The following is a 22,223-nucleotide window of genomic DNA, read 5'->3' on the forward strand; positions in this document are numbered from 1 at the left end:
GGGCGGAGAGAGGCGGTGGGGCGTGGCCTCACTCAGGCCACACCCAGGCTTGATCCAGGCACCCGGATGAACTTCCACAGCGGTTCGGAGACGGTACCCCGATCCACGAACCCTGACCATGGCAATGATCCGGGGTTACTGGGATATCCGCGGGGTGAGCGGGGGTCCACCAGGGCGGGCAGGGAAATGCTACGCAGCTGGGGACCGGTTCGCCGGAAACTTCGTTTGTGGGGCTCTCTGCAGCCGAGCCCCTTCCCTCCGCCTCTCCTTCCCAGGTCGGGGAGAGGGTTGGGAGTGTGGGAGGGGACGCGGAGCACAGAAAGTCGTGCGGTTAAACCTCATGTCTGTCCTTTGTCCCGGCTACCTCTCCCAGCTGGCTCACGCCATCCGCCTGCTCCTGGAGTACACAGACTCAAACTAGGAGGAGAAGAAGTACCCGCTGGGGGACGGTAATGGCATCCTTGTCATGTCCTGGCTTCTGCTCAATTCATGCTGATTTGGTACCAAGCAACCCATGTCCTGGCCCCTGTTATTTCTGTCTGCTGCCCTCCAGCAGCTGGAGAGAGGTCTAACCCTTCCCGAACTCTTTGAGTGTCCAGCTGGCCTCCAAGGCCGGCCATGAGAGCCGATGGCCAGGCCCCTGTATCAGCCATTGGCACGGGTTCCCTTTATTGCTTGCACTAACCCTTTGTAAACCTTACTCATGTGGGTTCCAGAGCCGTCTAATTGTGCTTTCCCCCAACACTCCATGCTAGATTTAGAGGTTCAGATTCCAGATCCACCTGTTCAGGGGCTCTTGTCTCTGACTCCTTGGTAGGTCCCCCGGGAAGGAGGGTTGGACTCCGGGGCGGTTTGTTTCACTGCATCTACTTTACCACAGCTCCCTATGACAGAAGCCAGTAGCTGAATGAAAAATCCAAGCTGGGCCTGGACTTCCCCAATGTAGGTGCAGGGGCTGGGGTGCTCTGGAGGAAAGTGGATGGTGTCCCTGTCCATCTGCTTACCCAGCTTAGAGGTTTCAGGGTCCGGTGCCTTCTGCTCGGCCTCTCAGCTTCCTGGTTCTCTTCACTGCCTTTCCATAATGCTGTATGTCCCAGCTCATCCCTTCATTTTACAGTATATTATTTAGTGTCTACCATGGGCCAGGCTCTGTGAGTGCCAGGTTTCATCTCTGCCCTTGCTCAAGGGAGTGGGTGCAGGGGAGCCTGGTGGCCCAACCGACCTGGCCTGCTGTTCCTCCAGCTGCCCTACTTAATTGATGGGGCTCACAGGCTCACCCAGAGCAACACCATCCTTTGCTACATTGCTCGCATGTACAACATGTGTGAGTGGAGCTGTGGGTGGGGGAGGGGCACAGGTGGCCATGCCCTGGGCTTGTCTGGGGCGGGATCCTGAGGGTGAGTCCCTGTTGTGTGGCCACAGGTGGGGAGACAGAGGAATAGAAGATTCGCGTGGACGTATTGGAGAACCAGGTTATGGATGTCCGCTTGTGCATGGCCATGATCTGCTACAGCTCTGACTTTGTGAGTCCCCTCCCACCGGGCTGGACAGGGTTTGAAATGCTGGTCAGGGTCGCATCTACACTGGTCTTTTGCCTTTGAACTCCTTGGAGCTACTGATCCACCAAGACATTCCCTTGGAAACTCTTAGTTCCCACCAATCTTAGGATAGAGTCCAGACATCCTTGGGTGGAAATTCAGTTCCTAGACAGGGTGTTTTCCTCGTTAGCCCAGCACCTCCTCCTTGGCATCTCAGGCATAAACACATGTGCCCAGCAGGCAGCCTGGGGTCAGACTTTGTTCCTCTCCCTCCTTCCTTTCAGCCTCTCAGATTCTCCTCATCTGTTCAGAAACTGCATCGGCATTCACACCCTTTCTGTCACCCACGCTGGAACTTAGGACTTCTTTCCTGAGTCATTTGAGTGTTGATCTTCCTGAGGTCTGAGGCCTGCGCTCTGCCAGGTCTCACAACACTGCTGGTCTGACCCACGGCAGGTGTTTGGAGCTGAGTGGTGACAGGTTCATGTACAGTGTGGTTTTGCCCTTTGCCTTCCCATCTCCTCTCACAGATGGGAGGTGGTACCTGGTAGGAGTCTAATGAACACAAGTGGGTTAAATCGCAGCCTGGGCACTGACCCAGGTGTACTTGGCAGCTGGGATCAGGCACAGCCCTGGGAGGCCTGGTCTTTGCCCAGGGAGTCTGTATCTGAGGGCAGTGACAGCTGTTTTGTGCCTCAGGAGAAACTAAAGCCTGATTACTTGAAGGAGATCCCTAAAACGATGAAGCTCTTCTCAGATTTTCTGGGGAAGAGGCCCTGGTTTGCAGGGGACAAGGTAAGGGGGACGGCTTCGGGGGATGGAGAGTTGCCATTTTTCCCGCGTTCAGAGTTTGGTGCCCATTCACGCTTTGCCTTTCTGCAACTCACCTATGTGCATTTCCTGGTGTACGACATCCTTGACATGCACCGCACATTTGAGCCCAGGTGTCTGGATGAATTCCCAAACCTGAAAGACTTCACTTCCCGTTTTGAGGTGATTCTCCTGACCCCTCTAGTATTTATATCTCTCTTCTCTTCCCTCTCTTCACTGATGCTTTCCTAGTTGGAACCCAAATGAAGAATAACACTTAATGAGGACTTGGTTTATGCCAGAATCTCTGCTCAGCATCTAACATATATTGTGTCAAATTTAATCTTTATAACATTCCTCCGTGGTAAAAGAATTATCCTCTTCATTTTACAGATAAGGAGTTAAGCTGAAAGGATAATTTCTGAAGGTCACAGGGCCAGTACAGGCTGTGCTGGGCTCCCAGTCAGAGCATCTGGCTTCTATGGGCAGCAGTCAGTGGCTCTCCCTTTCCTGTATGGAAAAGAAAGCTCAGGTCCTTTTCCTGTCTGGTTCACAGCTCTGGAAAGTGTGGAGGAAGCAGAACCTTCAGGAGTTTGCCTGCAGCTGGCATTAGTAGAGTTGAGACACCATAGGACTGATATCAAGTACTAAAAACAGACAATATCTTCTCTAGATCTCCAGAGGGGTCTGCACAAGTGAGTCGCTGCCAGTTGTATTGAGATTCTCAGGACTGTAGTTGGTGCTGGGATTTGAGTACATACATAGGTGTCCTTTGGAAGGATTTTATCTTGACACCTCTTATAGTGGGCACTTTCCTTCCCTCGTCTTCCTTCCTTCTTCCTTCCAGTTACTCAAGATTCCGATCTCAGAGGCGGGATGGTACATTTATTTTTAGTAACATTCACTGGTCTGACCCTCTCCTCTGTATGAGGCACTGTGTCAGGCACAGTGGGGATGAAGAAGTAACACAATCCTGGCGCCCACTTTCTGGGGCTCAGTGCAGCTGGAGAACTACAGGAACCCCGAGCTGTGTGGTGTGCGTGGAACCACTTGGTGTTGGAGGAGCACAGCCTGACCTCACCTCCCAGCTCATCATTGGTCACCCTCAGTCAACCAGTGGGAGAGCAACAAAGTCTGCTTTATGTCAGATTTGGGAATTTGAAGCTCTAATCCAATAGGTTTTTCAGTACAATCTGTTCTCTATTCCCACCCCCACTCCCCACCCGGCCCCATCATCAAATCTGCTTTCTTAGCTAGTTCTCATCAGCTCTGGTTCTGCTCCAGGCTTATTGGCCTTGAGAATTTTGCAAGAGCTGGGGATGACTTCCCGGCAGGGAGGATGGGGACAGATGTGGGCTGCAGTGTGTGGCCTGTTGGGGCCTGGGCTGTTGGGTACAGGCACCCCCAGGATCTTAGAATCCTTGGAACTTATTGGGCACTGTCTGTCTTGGGAAGACTGTGCACAGATACACCTGAGTCTCACTGCCTAGTTGGCTGCAGCAGTACTGGGGATGTGGTAGGTTGGGGCCCAGTGAGACTGGGCTCAAGTCCCAGGCCAGGCAGGTGGACTCTGTCCTTTAAGTGGAATAATTAGAGTCTGGCTTGGCCTGGCCTGTGCTCCACACCCTCATACTGATCTCGGGTGGCCTCGGCCGGCAGCGGCTTGAAGCAGGATCTTGGTTCCCAGCCAGAGACGGAGGTCGGGTCGCAGCGGTGAGAGCACCAAATCCTAGCCACTAGAACAGTGGTCAGTGACAAGGCCCTGGCCTTTGGCTTTGCAGAAAAGAATTCCCACGAAGATGGAAAGTAGTGAAACAAGTAAAGTGTTTATTAGGAGAAAAATAAGAGTACTGTACGTGTGGATAGACACCCGGGTGGGCTCAGAGAGAGAGTCGCGGCCTTGTGGTAGTTTGAATCACTTTTATGGCGCATTTCTTCCAGGTTTCCTTTGACCAGTCATCTTGCTTTGCCTGGTTCTGAGTCTGTATTTGATGTATCTTAGGGTCCTCCCCTATGTGCTTGCACATCTCTTAGCCAAGATGGATTCTAGCAAAGAGGCCTATGGGTAGTTGACATCACTTACTATGAGTTGGCACCCCCTCGCTTTTTGACCTCCAAGGAGCCTTTCTGCGCATTTGTAGTCAGGGAGGTCTCCTTGACTTCGAGAATGAGGAACATGTGGTCTTTTATCTCTTATCTGGGCAGGGCCCAGCCTCCCCCACCATCCTGCTTTTATGGAGTTTCTGCTATTATGGAGTTTTTGTCCACAGGGGACAAACTTCAGCTCTTTGGCCTGGGGCCCATCTATCTCCTGCCTCATACCCCGCCCTGAGAGACATGAACCCCAAGAAATCTTTATTGGGAGGACGAAAGGCAAAAGTCTGTCTTCTGTAGCTTCTTCAGGCTGTCAAGGGGCTCACAGACCCTACCTAGTTGGGGTCACAGAGCTCTCACCCTGACTCATTAAGTGACCCAGGGTGACATCTGCTGTTATTCTAGCAGGATCTGTTCCAAGGAGTGTCTGGAATCTCTGCATCACCGTCATCTTGTCTGGGAAACCGTTGTGTCCTTAGAAAGAACAAGCTAGGCTTCTTAATCTTAAGTAGATTTTTATTTATTTATCTTTGGCTGTGTTGGGTCTTTGTTGCTGCTCATGGGCTTTCTCTAGTTGCGGTGAGCAGGGGCTACTCTTCGTTGCGGTGTGCAGGCTTCTTATTGCAGTGGCTTCTCTTGTTGTGGAGCACGGGCTCTAGGCACACGGGCTTCAGTAGTTGTTGCACGCAGGCTCAGTAGTTGTGGCGCATGAGGTTAGTTGCTTCATGGCGTGTGGGATCTTCCTGGACCAGGAATTGAACCTGTGTCCCCTACATTGGCAGGTGGATTCTTTTTTTTTTAAACATCTTTATTGGAGTATAATTGCTTTACAATGGTTGTTAGTTTCTGCTTTATAACAAAGTGAATCAGTTATATATATATATATATATATATATATATATATATATATACATATATGTCCCCATATCTCTTCCCTCTTGCGTTTCCCTCCCTCCCACCCTCCCTATCCCACCCCTCTAGGTGGTCACCAAGCACCAAGATGATCTCCCTGTGCTATGCGGCTGCTTCCCACTAGCTATCTATTTTACGTTTGGTAGTGTATATATGTTCATGCCACTCTCTGACTTCGTCCCAGCTTACCCTTCTCCCTCCCCATATCCTCAAGTTCATTCTCTAGTAGGTCTGAATCTTTACTCCCATCTTGCCCCTAGGTTCTTCATGACCTTTTTTTTTTTTAGATTCCATATATATGTGTTAGCATACAGTATTTGTTTTTCTCTTTTACCTCGCTCTGTACGACAGACTCTAGGTCCATCCACCTCACTACAGATAACTCAGTTTCGTTCCTTTTTATGACTGAGTAATATTCCATTGTATATATGTGCCACATCTTCTTTATCCATTCATCTGTTGATGGACACTTAGGTTGCTTCCATGGTATCAATTTACATTCCCACCAACAGTGCAGGAGGGTTCCCTTTTCTCCACACCCTCTCCAGCATTTATTGTTTGTAGATTTTTTGATGATGGCCATTGTGACTGGTGTGAGATGATACCTCATTGTAGTTTTGATTTGCATTTCTCTAATGATTAATGATGTTGAGCATTCCTTCATGTGTTTGTTGGCAATCTGTATATCTTTTTTAGAGAAATGTCTATTTAGGTCTTCTGCCTATTTTTGGACTGGGTTGTTTGTTTTTTTGATATTGAGCTGCATGAGCTGCTTGTAAATTTTGGAGATTAATCCTTTTGTCAGTTGCTTCACTTGCAAATATTTTCTCCCATTCTGAGGGTTGTCTTTTCGTCTTGTTTATGGTTTCCTTTGCTGTGCAAAAGCTTTGAAGTTTCATTAGGTCCCATTTGTTTAGTTTTGTTTTTATTTCCATTTCTCTAGGAGGTGGGTCCAAAAGGATCTTGCTGTGATTTATGTCATAGAGTGTTCTGCCTATGTTTTCCTCTAAGAGTTTGATGGTGTCTGGCCTTACATTTAGGTCTTTATTTTGAGTTTATTTTTGTGTATGGTGTTAGGGAGTGTTCTAATTTCATTCTTTTACATGTAGCTGTCCAGTTTTCCTAGCACCACTTATTGAAGAGGCTGTCTTTTCTCCACTGTATATTCTTGCCTCCTTTATCAAAGATAAGGTGACCATATGTGCGTGGGTTTATCTCTGGGCTTTCTATTCTGTTCCATTGATCTATACTTCTGTTTCTGTGCCAGTACCATACTGTCTTGATTACTGTAGCTTTGTAGAAGTCAGGGAGCCTGATTCCTCCAGCCCTGTTTTTCTTTCTCAAGATTGCTTTGGCTATTCGGGGTCTTTTGTGTTTCCATACAAATTGTGCAATTTTTTGTTCTAGTTCTGTGAAAAATGCCAGTGGTAGTTTGATAGGGATTGCACTGAATCTGTAGATTGCTTTGGGTAGTAGAGTCATTTTCACAATGTTGATTCTTCCAGTCCAAGAACATGGTATATCTCTCCATCTATTTATGTCATCTTTAATTTCTTTCATCAGCATCTTATAATTTTCTGCATACAGGTCTTTTGTCTCCTTAGGTAGGTTTATTCCTAGATATTTTATTCTTTTTGTTGCAATGGTAAATGGGAGTGTTTTCTTAATTTCACTTTCAGATTTTTCATCATTAGTGTATAGGAATGCAAGAGATTTCTGTGCATTAATTTTGTATCCTGCTACTTTACCAGATTCATTGATTAGCTCTAGTAGTTTTCTGGTGGCATCTTTAGGATTCTCTATGTATAGTATCATGTCATCTGCAAACAGTGACAGCTTTACTTCTTCTTTTCTGGTTTGGATTCCTTTTATTTCTTTTTCTTCTCTGATTGCTGTGGCTAAAAGTTCGAAAACTATGTTGAATAATAGTGGTGAGAGTGGGCAACCTTTTCTTGTTCCTGATCTTGGTGGAAATGGTTTCAGTTTTTCCCCATTGAGGACGTGTTGGCAGGTGGATTCTTAACCATTGTGCCACCAGGGAAGTCCCCCAATTCAAGTTTTGCACCAGCTTACTTTTAAAATTCATTTACTCAGTTAAATTTATTTTAAGCTTAGTCAATCCTGACCATTCTCAAAACTCTTTTCTTGGGGTTCACTTTCCACATAGCTTTTTGTCAGTTTCTGTATCCATTACTTTACTTTTCCATCTAGAAACAGCCACCTTTAAGTCAGACCTACTTCTTTTTCCCTTAATAAAATGCAATTCCATTCCTCATATCTTCTTTACTAAAAACACACATCCTACTTTCTTTAAGCAACCATGAACTGTCCTTTGTATCAGCACTCTGTAGATTGGTAAACATAAATCCAAATAATAATTTCCTGAAAAATGTGCTTTCTTACAGAAAATATCTCAGTGTGGCACCAAACATATTTATTAATAGTTCTAGACCTTTTGTTTCTCTGTAAAAGGAAGCCAGTGTTCAGTAATGAATGTTTCAGTATCTTATTTTATTCCTAAAAAGTTCACCCGAAGCTCTTATCTCATTTGAATTTTTTTCCTTAGAAGTTTCTTCACATTGAGTTACTTTCCTTGCTGACAAATTTACAATGGATATAACAAGATTTTATTTAGCTTATATTAAACCTAGATGCAATAGAAGTGTTATACTTAATGTTGATGACTCTAAAGACATGTCTATATTAATTAGATCAACAAACTTAAACATTAATACCAGGTATTAATTTAATACTGAATATTTCCCAGTTCATGTGAACCTGAAATTCACTTAGCTTAATTTCTCTTGTATTTAGAATTGCCTGATTTGTAAGTGCTTACTTTCCTTTAAGCCAATTAAATAGAGCTCATTTACCAATTAACCTCAGCAATATTATCCGAAGACAAAGACATACACTGAGACATATATCCAGACAGATACAACGAGAGATCTAACTTCATTTTCTAAACTTAGTCATGAATTAGATATCACAATGTAAAACTCACTAGTTTATAAATAACAGTTGGAATAAGAAAAATTTTAAAAGGCTTCATTCCAGTTTTTTTCCTCAGCTTCAGGAATTAGAGATGGTCTAGATAAGTGTTCCTGAGAGCCCTGGCCTCAAGGCACAGGGAGAGAAAATCAAGTTCTGCTAGTAGGACGTGTTCCTCAGTGTCAGAATTCTGGAAAAAGTAACAAGCTAGCTTTTTCTAATTGCACATGAAAAAAGAACCAGTTTTGGAATTTAAAAAAAAAAAAAAAAGTTTTTTTTCTTAACCAGTTTTCTTCAGAGTCTAAAGAATATTGTGGCCACACTGTCAAAACTCATCTTTCTTTTTCCTTGGTCATAGTTTCATAGCTAAAATTTAGACCAATTTAATGCTCAGATTGGCCTGGATACAGGGGCAGACTGGCTGATAAAATGTTGTCCCTGCAGGGATTGTCCCTCCAGAGAGGTGGGGGTCTTAGTTTGATCAAAAGAATCTGAAGGAGTAAGGGAACTTGCAGGAGTGGGGGGAGCTTGGTTTCCCCCCTGAGAGTTGGGAGAAGTTAGAAGGGATCATTTAGAATGTCAGGAGAGTTTTCCCCAGTCCATTTTCCCATACTATGGCAGTAAAGATCTAATTGTAAGAGACCCATTTTCAGGCCATTTTTTCCCATCCCCCTACATAATTAAAGGCCAGGCAATCTTACAGCAGGACCTAAGCTTTCCTTTCTCAGCCCATCTGGCTTAACTGCACTCCTAGAAATGAAGTCCAGCATTCTGGAAACATTACTAGGAGGTACCTGAAGGAGATTCAGAGCGTCCTCTGAATTTCCTTCAAATCCTGTGCTTGGTGGGATTTTGAGTGTCCTCAACTCTCCCACTGATCCCTGACCAGACATCTCTGGTCTACCCAGTCCCTCGAGTGAGGGGTTCCTTGAACCACTGCTGGTGCATTGTCAGGGCTCTCCTTGAGCACTGCAGTCTGCTTGAAGGTGGCCAGCCCAATAGGCTGTCCGTTGCAGTGTATGGACTGCCAACGCCTGGAGTGAAGGGGGAACTCCGGAGGAATTGGAGTTGGCCGCAATGGAAAATGCCATGGGGGTCAGGACCTGAGGGCCTGAGGGGTGGGACTTGAAAAGAAAGTGAAGCAGAGAGCAAGAGAAAAGAGGGCAAGAGTGAAAGTCAGAGGCCCCAAGCCGCAGCTGGGCAAAGCCCGCAATTTACCTTAAATTCCCTGGTTTCGGCACCAAATAAGATCTCAGGTGGCCTCGGCCTGCAGCGGCTTGAAGCAGGGATTTGGTTCCCGGCCAGAGACTGAGGTCGGGTCGTGGCGCTGAGAGCACCAAATCCTAGCTACCAGAACAGTGGTCAGTGACAAGGCCCTGGCCCTTTGGCTTTGCAGAAAAGAATTCCCACGAAGATGGAAAGTAGTGAAACAAATAAGGTGTCTATTAGGAGAAAAAAAAAAGAGTACAGCACGTGTGGATAGACACCGGGTGGGCTCAGAGAGAGAGTCACGCCCTTGTGGTAGTTTGAATCACTTTTATGGGGCATTTCTTCCAGGTTTCCTTTGACCAGTCATCTTGCTTTGCCTGGTTCTGAGTCCATATTTGATGTATCTCAGGGTCCTCCCCTATGTGCTTGCACATCTCTTAGCCAAGATGGATTCTAGCGAAGAGGCCTATGGGTAGTTGACATCACTTACTATGAAGTGGCGCCCCCTCCCTTTATGACCTCCAAGGAGGCTTTCTGTGCATGTGTAGTTGGGGAGGTCTCCTTGACTTCGAGAATGAGGAATATGTGGTCTTTTATCTCTTGTCTGGGCAGGGCCCAGCCTCCCCCATCATCCTGCTTTTATGGAGTTTCTGCTATTATGGAGTTTCTGTCCACAGGCGACAAACTTCAGTTGTTTGGCCTGGGTCCCATCTATCTCCTGCTTCACTATCACCTTTCATCCAGGTTTTGCTGAGTGAAATCTGGTCTCTTCTGCAAGTTGCTTGGGCACTTTCTGAGCCCCTTTGTTTTGCTAGGCATCCATCCCTCTGTGGGCAAACCCTGGGAACCTAGAAGTCTTTTCTGAAAAAGAGAACGTTTTTTGCAGAATGAGAAGAACAAGTACTCCCATAACAAGATGTTGACTGGAAAAAAAAAACCCTCACAACTTAAGAGCAGTGAGTTTCAGTTTTATTTGGGGACCTTACTGAGGACTGTAGCCCGGGAGACAGACTCTCAGAGAGCTCAGAGGAACTGCTCTTAAGACGTAAGGTAGGAGACAGTAGGTATATGAATTTTTGGCTGGGAAGTACGTGTAGTCAAGCATGCATCTTGGTAAGAGATTAGTGCTAATTATCAAAAAACAAATATCTCAAGTTAATGATTTTAGTGTTTTTCTATGTGTAGGAAGATGCACAAATCTGGGGTGACTGAAATTCTTTGTTCGATATGCATCCTAACTCTTTAAGGTCCCCCATATCCAAAACACAGAATGTTTCATCCTGGTTTTCTCCATCCTGAATTCCCCTCAGGGCGCATTGCAGTGGGTTGCAGCTTACTCCTTTCTAAAGCCGATAATGAGGGAGACTCTTTAGGCTTTTTACTATTCGTGGAAAAGACTTAAGATTTACATTCATTCTTGACAAATGTTAAAAGAGGCTGTGAATTAGATTTTGGGTGAAGGAGGCTTTCTAACCATTTGAATTTAAAAAGGCCTCTTTTCCTTTATTTTTTCCCTTTGGTTTCAGGTTCTACCTTATTAAGTTAATCAGGCTCGGTCTCAGGTCATTGTGGGCTGTATTTACATTTCTGAAATGTGGGGATTCACAAGACAAACATAGTTGCTTTTATTTTTTTGTTTTTAAAAAATATTTATTTATTTGGTTGCACCAGGTCTTAGTTGTGGCAGGTGGGCTCCTTAGTTGTGGCATGCAAACTCTTAGTTGCAGCATGCATGTGGGATCTAATTCCCTGACCAGGGATTGAACCTGGGCCCCCTGCATTGGGAGCTTGGAGTCTTAACCACTGTACCACCAGGGAAGTCCCCACAGTTGGTTTTAATTCCCCAAAGAACTGGGCTGCCGCCTAAATGATACCAAAAGATTGATTTGCCCAACTACATTTTCTTTAATTTGTTTTCTTATATCAGAAGGAAAATTTCCAACTAAACTGGAAATCAAAAGATTTCCATATTCCAGAACTTTAGGGATCTGTGTATCATGCCTTCAAATGTTTGCAGAAGGTCCTCTTTCTGAGTGCACAAGTCAAACTCAGACCAATTTACCCTAGGGACAAACAAAGCAAAACAAACAAACAAAACCCCCAAACCAAACTCCATTATTGCTTTTGTTAGCCCCTGAATATTAGACCCCAGCTTTTACCTCATACTCTGTGGACTCATGTAACCCTATTGGTTTCCTTTATCATGTTTAATTAACATTGCCTGAGAGACAGATTATATACCCTGTCTTATACCAGGCAGGGGAGCCATATTGTACAGTGAGACATATTGTACATCCCCACAATATATCAGGTAAAAGAGATGAACCATCTTACATAAAGCCTGTTCAAAAACACCAATTTTTTGGGACTTCCCTTGTGGGCAGTGGTTAAGAATCCGCTTGCCAATGCAGGGGACACGGGTTCGAGCCTTGGTCTGGGAAGATCCCACAGGTAGCGGAGCAGCTAAGCCTGTGCACTGCAGCTACTGAGCCTGTGCTCTAGAGCTCATGCTCCTCAACAAGAGAAGCCACCTCAATGAGAAGCCCGCGTACCGCAACGAAGCCCCCACTCGCTGCAACTAGAGAAAGGTTGAGCGCAGCAACAAGGACCCAATGCAGCCAAAAATAAATAAATAAATTTATTTAAAAAAACACAAATACACCAATTTTTAATAAACTTTCATCTCAATTCTATCAACTCTTATACCTTTAACTGTTGCCCTCATTAGGACCCTATTAACCAGTCTTGGTCTTATAAGGAGTCCCAGAAACTTTCCTTTTTATTCCCTGGCCATTTTACCCATTTCTGTATAAAAGGCTTTGGGGTCTGCAGTGAGGGGTTGAGCCAAGGGACCCAGGGCTTTTTGTCAATCTTTAACTTGATTGATTGGCATGTTGCCCCGAGCAATTGCTGGTCAAGTATCTGAATGTAATTTTTTTTACCTTTTTGCCTTTAAAATTTTTCTAAACTGGGGTAAATAGAGTGGACTTGTTTGGGGCCCTTTAACATTAGGAGGACCAATAAGGGGTTTTTTGGCCTCTCCAAAACATCCTTTTTGGTAGTGTTGTATCAAAACCGTTGTTTTAATGCTGTCGAAGTCTGTTTCATTTATCCCATCTCTTAATAACCATCTAAAGATTTCCATCCTATAAACTAAGGGAGTTCTTAAGGTTAGCCATTATATTTCTTTGTATCCACGTTCTAGTTTGGTGTTTCCATAGATACCAATGAAACAACTGTTTACAATGAGAGGTCTCTAAAAATTTACCAATTTAGAAGTTTTTCCAATTTAAAGGATCAATTGTTAGGATTTTTAGTTGTGATTCAAACCAATAAGATGTAAGAGGCGTCCCCAAAAGAGAGTGCAAAGGATGTAGCCTTCACCAGAACCAGAAAGTTTACTCCCAAATATAGTCTAAGAAAGTAAAGGCCTTTGTTGTACAGGGACACAAGGAAGGTTGAGACAACAAAGGCGCTTTATGGACTGGGACCACTTATGACACATTTCGCTGAAGCTGGCATAGCTGGACAAAAAGGCTGCTTGGAATCCCAGTCTATGCAACTTTCTGCCAAATGTACACCATATGTGTACCTTCTCAATTGCAGAGACTAAGCTACCAAAACACAGTAGAAGATGCCTAAGATCAGGTAGAATATTTATATCTCAAAGGCATGGGGAGATGATGCACGTTCCTGCTAGAAGGGCATTTGTTTCCTTAAGGTCAGAATCTTGGGAAAAAAAAGTTTTAAAAACTTTTTGGCCAAAATAATCACAATTTTACCAAGGCTTTTGAATTATTGTTGCTTTCTGTGGGGAATCAATTTTGGTGTTACAAAAACGAAGTTGAGAGAGAGACAAATAGCATGAAGGAGAGCATTGCAGTGGACACTTAGAGGAGCGGGGAGGAGCAAAGGAGAGCAGGTCCACCTTCAGAGGCCTTTTAAAAATTCGGATATAATTTCAAGCCATTTTTTGTTGCTTTTCTGCAAGAAGTTACTTTCTCATTTCCTCTTTTAGAAGCTTCTAAATACCAATCGAAATGAGCATTCCATTCAGTCTGTTTGATCTTATAGCCTGCTTTCTCTAGCTGTATACACCCAAAAAACCCGGTATTGGAACGTCCAAAGAACCCCGTTTTGGCCATTTTTAGGATGAGATCTCCTTTGGTATAGCTTCCCCAATTACGTATTTGCAAGTATAAGCTCCGTATGTAATGTACCTAAACCTGGCTGTGGTGTTAGTCATAGGTTAGCAATCTGTCACCCTTCTTTCTTTTGTTTAGAAAGCTTTGTTTCCCATTTCAGAGTCTGTTTTTCAGGATAAATTACTATTGAAACTGTATGTGGTGGGCCAGTGTGTTGTTTTTGAGCTGAACTCTCCTAGTTGTCACCCTAGAGTCATTTCAGGTCTTTTACACTTCTCAGTTTCTCCCTCAGACAGTCTAAAGCCTCGATGGGCACTGGGAACACTGGATGGCCAAATCTTTTTGTGTGTCCCCAGATGGGCCACTTTCTGTAAATTAAAGAATGGGTTTCCCTATGGGACTGCTGTGTGGTATAAAGGACTGGCCTCCACCACTCCTGCAAGTTTCTCAGTTGCCTGAGAAAGCCATACCTGGCCAGGAAGAGCTCTGTCCCTTATCTTTGGAGTTAAGAGCTCTTATATGGTATCTACACTATATTCCAACTAATTCTGTTAAAGTAGTCAATTCGAGGAAAGATGCCAACCAGCCCCTTACCTACTCACCCAGCCTGAACCTTCCCAGTGGCTCTCGACTGGGTACTTTCTCAGTATCTCTGAACTGAGAAGTCAGGTACCTTTTTCATCTGCTACTGAATAAAACTCAGGATTGTCAGCCAAGATGGTAAAACTGAGATCAGGAGAGACTCACCCAAATTCGTATGGACATGCCTTGCTGGTACCAAGGCTCCAGATCCTTGTAAAGTTCCGGTGAGGGGAAAAAGTCTCCTCTGGGCCCCTTTGTGGCCACTAAAACTGTCCACTGGGAAGTAAAACCCACACAACGTAAGAGCAGTGGGTTTCCCTTTTTTGGGGGAACTTACTGAGGACTATATCCCGGGAGACAGCCTCTCAGATAGCTCTGAGGAACTGCTCTCAAGAAGTAGGGGAGGAGGTTTGGGAAATAAGAATAATCAACTCTAAGTCTTGGTAAACGATCACTGCTAATCACCAAAAAACGGGTATCTCAAGTTAGTGATTTTAGTGCTTCTCTGTGGATGGAGAGGTGCACACATCGGAGGTGATTCGAGTTTTTCCTTAGTTATGCATCTTATCTAGGGGCCAGGTATCCGAAATACAGAATGTTTCATCTTGTTTTTTTTCCATCCTGAATACCCCTCCAGGCACACTGTTGGTGAGCAACTGCCCTGAGTGGTGACTTAACTCTTTGTATAAGTGGATGACGAATGAACCTTGTTCTTTTTGTTTTCAGCTGCGAGGAAGGGAGTGCAGCAGAAAGAGCTCAGAATGGAGAGTGAGAGCGAGCCAGGCTGCATTCTAGACATATTACTTATGAGCTGTGTGACCAGGAGGGAGGTGCTTATCCTCTGTGTGCCTCAGTTTCCCTTCTGATAAATGGTGACAGTAGAACCTATCTTGTCAGGTAGCTGTGTAGAGATTCTAAACCTATATTACCATCTCTAGTGGATATACATTACCTCATACAGGGTAGAGTCTCCATATGTGATAAGTCTTATTAAGAAATCAAATGAATTACAGGAAATTGGAAGAGTCAACTTTCCAGAGCTGAGCATCCCAAAAGACTGTCTATTGCCCCAACATTTGACCCCACATGGAAGGGCTGTACCAGGGTACCAAACTTGGGGAGAGCTGCATGAGCCCCAGTGGGGCAGCAGACCTGAGGCCTGGCCTTCTTTTTCCCACCCTCAGGGCTTGAAGAAGATCTCTGCCTACATGAAGTCCAGCTGCTTCCTCCCAGGCCCTCTGTTTCTAAAGACTGCCATGTGGGGCAACAAATACTGCCCTGTAACCAGGAGATGGGAGTGAGGAGCCATTGTCCTGGAGACCAGGTGGACCTCCCTGTGCACAGAACCGTCTGTCTTTTTCTTTCTCCTTCTTTTCACTCTAGATGCCGTGTTGGCCCCCTTTATCTCCCTCCCAACCCCCTTTTCATCCATCCTTTATTCAGTTCCCCACTTTTCTTCAGCAAAGTTCCTCCCCCACCCCACATTATCCCTCCTGCACTAAAGCCAACTAGACTATCCTTCCCTTCCATGGTTGCTTCTGCTCTGAGGAGCCCGACCAGACCCCTGGCCCGCAGAGCTCTGCTCTGAGCTCCCAGCACTGCGCTGAAGATCAGAATTGGCCTGGTGTGCAGGTGCAGGCCCTGCCTCCCAGTGTGGTTCCTGCCCAGCCCTGTCTGATCCCCAGTAAAGCCTTAATGATACCTGCTGTGTCTTGTCTTATTCCCTCCTGGCTTCCTGGAGTCACGACTGACTGTTGGGTGTGTGTGGGTGTCCATTTTTCCTTCTGTTGTCCACTGCAGAGGCTCCGTGGATGGGCATGCATGTGTGTGTGTGGCGGGGGGTTGGGGACAGGTGGGATTATACTATTGCTTGCTCCTTTCTATTTCTACTTCATGTACCTCTGTTCTTTAGCATGGGGTCTTTACAGAAGGGGGGCCCTTCTGTGCCTGGCTCCCTCCTTAATTCAGCATTCATGGGAAGCCTCCTGTCAGCTTGTGGTACTCTGTGTCATGGTTCAGGGGGCTCTTGGGTGTGCTGGGGAAGGGGTTTGAGTAGTCTACTGATAGTGTGGGATCCTGGTGGCCTACCTTCTGTCACCGTTTCCTGGAGGCTTTCCCTGCTTTAGATACCCTTCATCTGTCTTCTTATATCTCAATAAAACATACCCTCGGGCTTCCCTGGTGGCGCAGTGGTTGAGAGTCTGCCTGCCAATGCAGGGGACGCGGGTTCGTGCCCCGGTCCAGGAATATCCCACATGCCGCGGAGCGGCTGGGCCCATGAGCCATGGCCGCTGAGCCTGCGCGTCCGGAGCCTGTGCTCCGCGGCGGGAGAGGCCACAGCAGTGAGAGGCCCGTGTACCACAAAAAAAAAACCCAAAAACAAAAACAAAAAAAACATACCCCCACTGTATTATAATTGTTGTTTTACTTGTTTTGCTCTCCAACTCAACCATAAAGTCATTGAGGAGAGAATCCATGTCTTATTTGACTTTCTACTTCTTATATCTATCATACTGCCTGGTGCACGATAAACAGGTAATGAAATTTGGAAATTTGAAAGAATTATCTCTAGTTAAAGCCCTGGTGAACTCTACAGCCATTATATGGATTTAGAGCCTTGGATATAGTTAGCTCAGCCACCTGAGATAAAGAATACATTTCAGAAGGTTTAAAATCTACAGGTCTGGGGGAAAGCCATTAGCTCTCTCTAACTTAAGCATTTAGTAGGCTGTAGGTGCCCCTTGGATATCTTGATCCAAAATGGGCAGGCCTAGTGGGCTGGATCAAGTGTAGCCACTCTGTGCAGTCAAGAGGTCGTGTGGCCATTTTATGTTAGGATACCTGCAAAGTGTAGGGCTCTTTAGAGTACCATCTTATTAGCAGGTTCCTCAAACAGTGGCTGGACAGTGGAGTTGGGCCATCTTAAGGCACGGCCTCAAGTCTTAGCTCAAAACAGGGAGTAGCTTTAGAGAAGTATCCTGTTGAACATTTGTCCAGATGACCATTTCTTGCAGTTATTACATAAACAGCAGTAAAAATAATGTTAAAGGTCTTTAAGAATTAAGTGATTAAAGATAAAAGTGGTATGCTAAAACAAAGTCCAATAAAGGAGAGCAGCCAAGATGGTGCAGTAGTAAGACTCTGAGTTCACCCTCTCTCATGAGCACACCAAAATCACAACGCTGCAGAAGAACCCATCAATCAAAGAGACTGGGACCTACCAGGAAAGATCTCCGATAACTAAAAGACACAAAGAAGGACCCACAGCAAGATGCGTAAGGGGGGAGGACTCCCGATATAATGAAATCCCATACCCTCTATGTGGATGACCCTTTTTTTTTCTACCAATACCAATACAATTTTATTGGAATATGGAATGTGAACAGATGTTTTCAAACAAACACTCTAACCTTATACAAATATATGGCATTATTAAATAGTTAATAAAGATCCTAAAATGTGACACAGTGGTAGACACTTTGAGCTCTAGCTCACCTAGCTGAGGTGTGTGAGGTCCCCAGAGCTGTGGCATGGCTCTGTAGCTGGGGTCAGGGAACTGCTTGCAAACCATGAGTGAGAGTTCTGAGCCCTGCATCAGGTTCCCCAGTCTGGGGGTTCAGCACTGGGAAGATGAGCCCCCAGAGCACCTGGCTTTGAAGGCCAGTGGGGATTAACTGAAGGGGGAAAGAGATTTCACTCTTAAAGGGTGCACATGAACTGGAGGGACCCCCCTGAAGTGCTGGCCTCAGCCAACTAAAGAGTTCGGGACCTGCACTATCACAGGCACCAAGCACCCTTAGACCAGAACGAGGGGCACAGTTAGGAGGTGGTCTGTGCTGTGTCAAGGGGCTCAGCTGCGCTACAAGAAGTTCTTGGCTTACCCCTGGATCCTGACCATCATGTGGCTGGAGAAATTGGGCATGTGGATCAGGCAAAAGGCTGATTGGCAGCAGGTAAAGTTGCTGCTGTGATCTCCTTCTGGTCGACCGTCCCTACTCAGCAGAGACCAGAGCTGCCCGTCATCTTTCAGCCCTGCTGCCCGCTGTGTTTTCTCAACACCACAGAAAGACAAGAAAGGCCTGAGCCTGTCAGAACCAAGGAAGCTGATAAGAGGGCGAACAGAGACCTCGGTGATCTCTGAGAAACAGTGAAAGGTGACACAGGGTGTGAAAATTTCACCTCTTTTGAAAGGAATCTCAAGAAAGAAATACAGAGCAGAAGCAAGAAGAGCTACAGTCCTGCAGCCTGTGGAATGGAAACCACAATCACGCAAAGTTAGACAAAATGAAATGGCAGAGGAATATGTCCCAGATGAAGGAACAAGATAAAACCCCAGAAAAACGACTAAGTGATGTAGAGATAGGCAACCTTCTGGAAAAAGAGTTCAGAATAATGATAGTGAAGATGATCCAGGATCTCAGAAAAAGAATGGAGGCAAGGATCGAGAAGCTGCAAGAAATGTTTAACAAAGACCTAGAAGAATTAAAGGGTGCACACAAAATATCACACATACTGGGATCCAGAGCAAATGCAGTAATTTGATAGGATCCTGAGTCAGACCTACCTGCTGGTCTTGTAGAGCCTCCTGGAGGTGGGTGGGTGGCTGTGGCTTACCCTGGGGACACAGATACTAGTGGCAGACATATTTAGGAAAATTCAACCTAAGTAAACACTCCTGTTGATTGCTACCATCTTAGCTCAGTAGTACCAAGCCCTGGGCCCCCACCAACAGCCTGTAGGCACCAGTGCTGGGATGCCTCAGTCCAAACAACTAACTAAGCAGGGGCAGTGTTCCGTCCATCAGCAGACAGGCTTCCTAAAGACTCCTGAACGCATAGCCACCTCTAGACACGCCCCTAGACGTGGCCCTACCCAGCAGAAGACCAAGACTCAGCTCCATCCACCAGTGGGCAGGCACCAGCCCTTCCTGCCAGGAAGTCTGCACTAGCCTCTAGACCAGCTCCATCTATCAGGGGGTAGACACCAGAATCAAGAAAACTATGATCTTGCATCCTGCACACAGAGTCCACCAATAGCAGCCCATACCCTACCTTGGGACCAGCTGGGCCCTGGCCCTGCCCACTAGCCGGCCAATGCAACCTTCAGGACACTCTGGACCCCATACCCAACTGTATCAGGAACTGCTCCCACCTCCACCCCAATGATCTGAAATGAGGTCTTGGACCCCTGGGCCCTGCAGGCAGACTCCAGGAACCAGCTCTGCCTGCCAGTAGTATGGCACTAACCCCAGGATCTGGCAACAGTCCTGGAGTCTTCAGAAACTTGGCTCTACCAACCAGTGAGACAGCACTAGCTCCTTGGCCCCTAGGCTTCTGTAACCAGCTGCCTCATGGCCAGGCTCTGCTAAACTGCAGTTGGAGCATCTGCATAAGGCAGGACCTGGCAACAAGCAAGCCTACCAGACCACCCACATAGCCTGACACAACAAAAGGACCCATGCAGCCCTCTTAGGGGGAACCCCTAGAGCATATAGTTTGGATGATGAGAGGGGAGTGCACTGCTGGGATGCATAGGACATCTCCTGCAGAAGGCCATTTTTCCAAGTTTGAGAAATGTAACTAACCTACCACATACATAAAAATACAAAGAGCAACTTAGACAAAATGAGGTGACACAGGGATATGTTACAGATGGAAGAATGAGATAAAACCTCAGAAGAACTAAGTAAAGATATCATTCTCTCCAGGAGGAGAATGGATGTACAGAGTGAGAAGTTAGAATTTGTTAACAAAGAGTTAGAAAATATAAAGGACAACCAAACAGAGACGAAGAATACCATAAATGAAATGAAAAATACACTAGAAGGAATCAATAGTAGTCTAAATGATACAGAAGAATGGATCAGTGAGCTGGAAGACGGAGTAGTGTAAATCACTGCCACTGAACACAAAAAAAGAAAGAAAGGAAATGAGGACAGTTTGAGAGACCTCTGGGACAACATCAAGCACACTAATATGTGCATTATAGGGGACCCAGAAGGAGAAGAGAGAGAGATAAAGGACCTGAGAAAATATTTGAAGAGATAATAGCTGAAAACTTCCCTAACCTGGGAAAGGAAACATTCACCCAAGTCCAGGAAGCACAGGGAGTCCCATACAGGATTAAGCCAAAGACAAACATGCCAAGACACACTGTAATCAAAATGACAAAAATTAAAGATAAAGGGAATATTAAAAGCAGCAAGAGTAAAACTAACAGATAACATGCAAGGGAACTCCCATAAGCCTATCAGCTGATTTTTCAGCAGAAACTCTGCAGGCCAGAGGGAGTAGAATGATATATTTAAACTGATGAAAGGGAAAAACCTACAACCAAAAATACTCTACCCAGCAAGGCTCTTGTTCAGATTTGATGGAGAAATAAAAAGCTTTAAGACAAGCAAAAGCTAAAAAATTCAGCACCACCAAACCAGCTTTAGAACAATTATTAAAGGAAACTTCTCTAGGTGAAAAAAGAAAGGCCACAAATAGAAACATGAAAATTATGAAGTGAAAAAGCTCACTGATAAAGGCAAACATACAGTAAAGGTAGGAAATCATCCACACACAAGGCTAGTAGGGAGGTTAAAGACAAAAATAATAAAATCATTTGTATCCAAAATAAGCAGTTAAGAGATACACAAAACAATTAGATGTAAAATATATGATATTGAAAACAGTAATTGTGAGGGGAGGAGAGTAAAATGCAGGGTTTTTTTCTACTAAACATTTATAGAAGACTTAACACCTATCCTTCTGAAACTATTCCAAAAAACTGCAGAGGAAGGAACCCTTCTGAACTCTTTCTATGAGGCCACCATCACCCTGATGCCAAAACCAAAAACATCACAAAAAAAGAAAATAACAGCTAATATCACCGATGAACATAGATGCAAAAATTCTCAATAAAACACTATCAATCTGAATCCAATAATACATTAAAAGGGTCACACACCATGAAAAAGTGGGATTTACCCCAGGGATACAAGGATTTTTCAATATCTGCAAATCAATTAATGTGATACACCACATTAACAAACTGAAGGCCATATGACCATCTCAACAGATGAAGAAAAAGCTTTTGATAAAATTCAACATCCATTTATGGTAAAAGTTCTCCAGAAAAGTGGGCACAGAGGGAACATACCCCAACATAATAAAGGCCATATATGACAAACCCACAGCTAACATCATACTCACTGATGAAAAGCTGAAAGCATGCCCTCTAAGATCAGGAACAAGACAGGATGCCACTCTCGCCACTTTTATTCAACATAGTTTTGGAAGTCCTAACCACAGCAATCAGACAAGAAAAAGAAATAAAAGGAATCCAGATTGGAAAGGAAGTAAAACTTTCACTGTTTGCAGATTACATGATACTATACATAGAAAATCCTAAAGACACCACCAGAAAGCTAGTAGGGCTCATCAATGAATTTGGTAAAGTTGCAGGATACAAAATTCATACACAGAAATTGCTTGCATTTCTATACACTAACAACAATCAGAAAGAGAAATTAAGGAAACAATCTCACTTACCATCACAGAGAAGAGAATAAAATACCTAGGAATAAACCTGCCTAAGGAGGCAAAAAGACCTGGACCTCCAAAAACTATAAGACACTGATGAAAGAAATTGAAGATGACACAGATGGATGGAAAGATATGCCATGTTCTTGGATTGGAAGAATCAATACTGTTAAAATGATCATACTACCCATGGCAATCTACAGATTCAATGCAATCCCTATCAAATAATCAAGGGCACGTTGCACAGAACTGGAACAAAAAATTTTTTAATTGGTATGGAAACACAAAAGACCCCAAAAAGCCAAAACAATATTGAGAAAGAAGAATGGAGCTGGAGGAATCAGGCTCCCTGACTTCAGATTATACTACAAAGCTACAGTAATCAAAACAGTGTGGTACTGGCACAAAAACAG

At 44.8% G+C, this 22,223-nt stretch overlaps 1 pseudogene; it reads left to right on the forward strand.

Annotated features, from left to right (window-relative positions):
• Nucleotides 1-49: 49 nt before the first annotated feature.
• On the forward strand, nt 50-15,982 carry LOC116757005 (annotated as a pseudogene).
• Nucleotides 15,983-22,223: the final 6,241 nt, after the last annotated feature.

This window comes from Phocoena sinus, chromosome 1 (assembly GCF_008692025.1).
Source record: "Phocoena sinus isolate mPhoSin1 chromosome 1, mPhoSin1.pri, whole genome shotgun sequence".
Classification (NCBI taxonomy): domain Eukaryota; kingdom Metazoa; phylum Chordata; class Mammalia; order Artiodactyla; family Phocoenidae; genus Phocoena; species Phocoena sinus.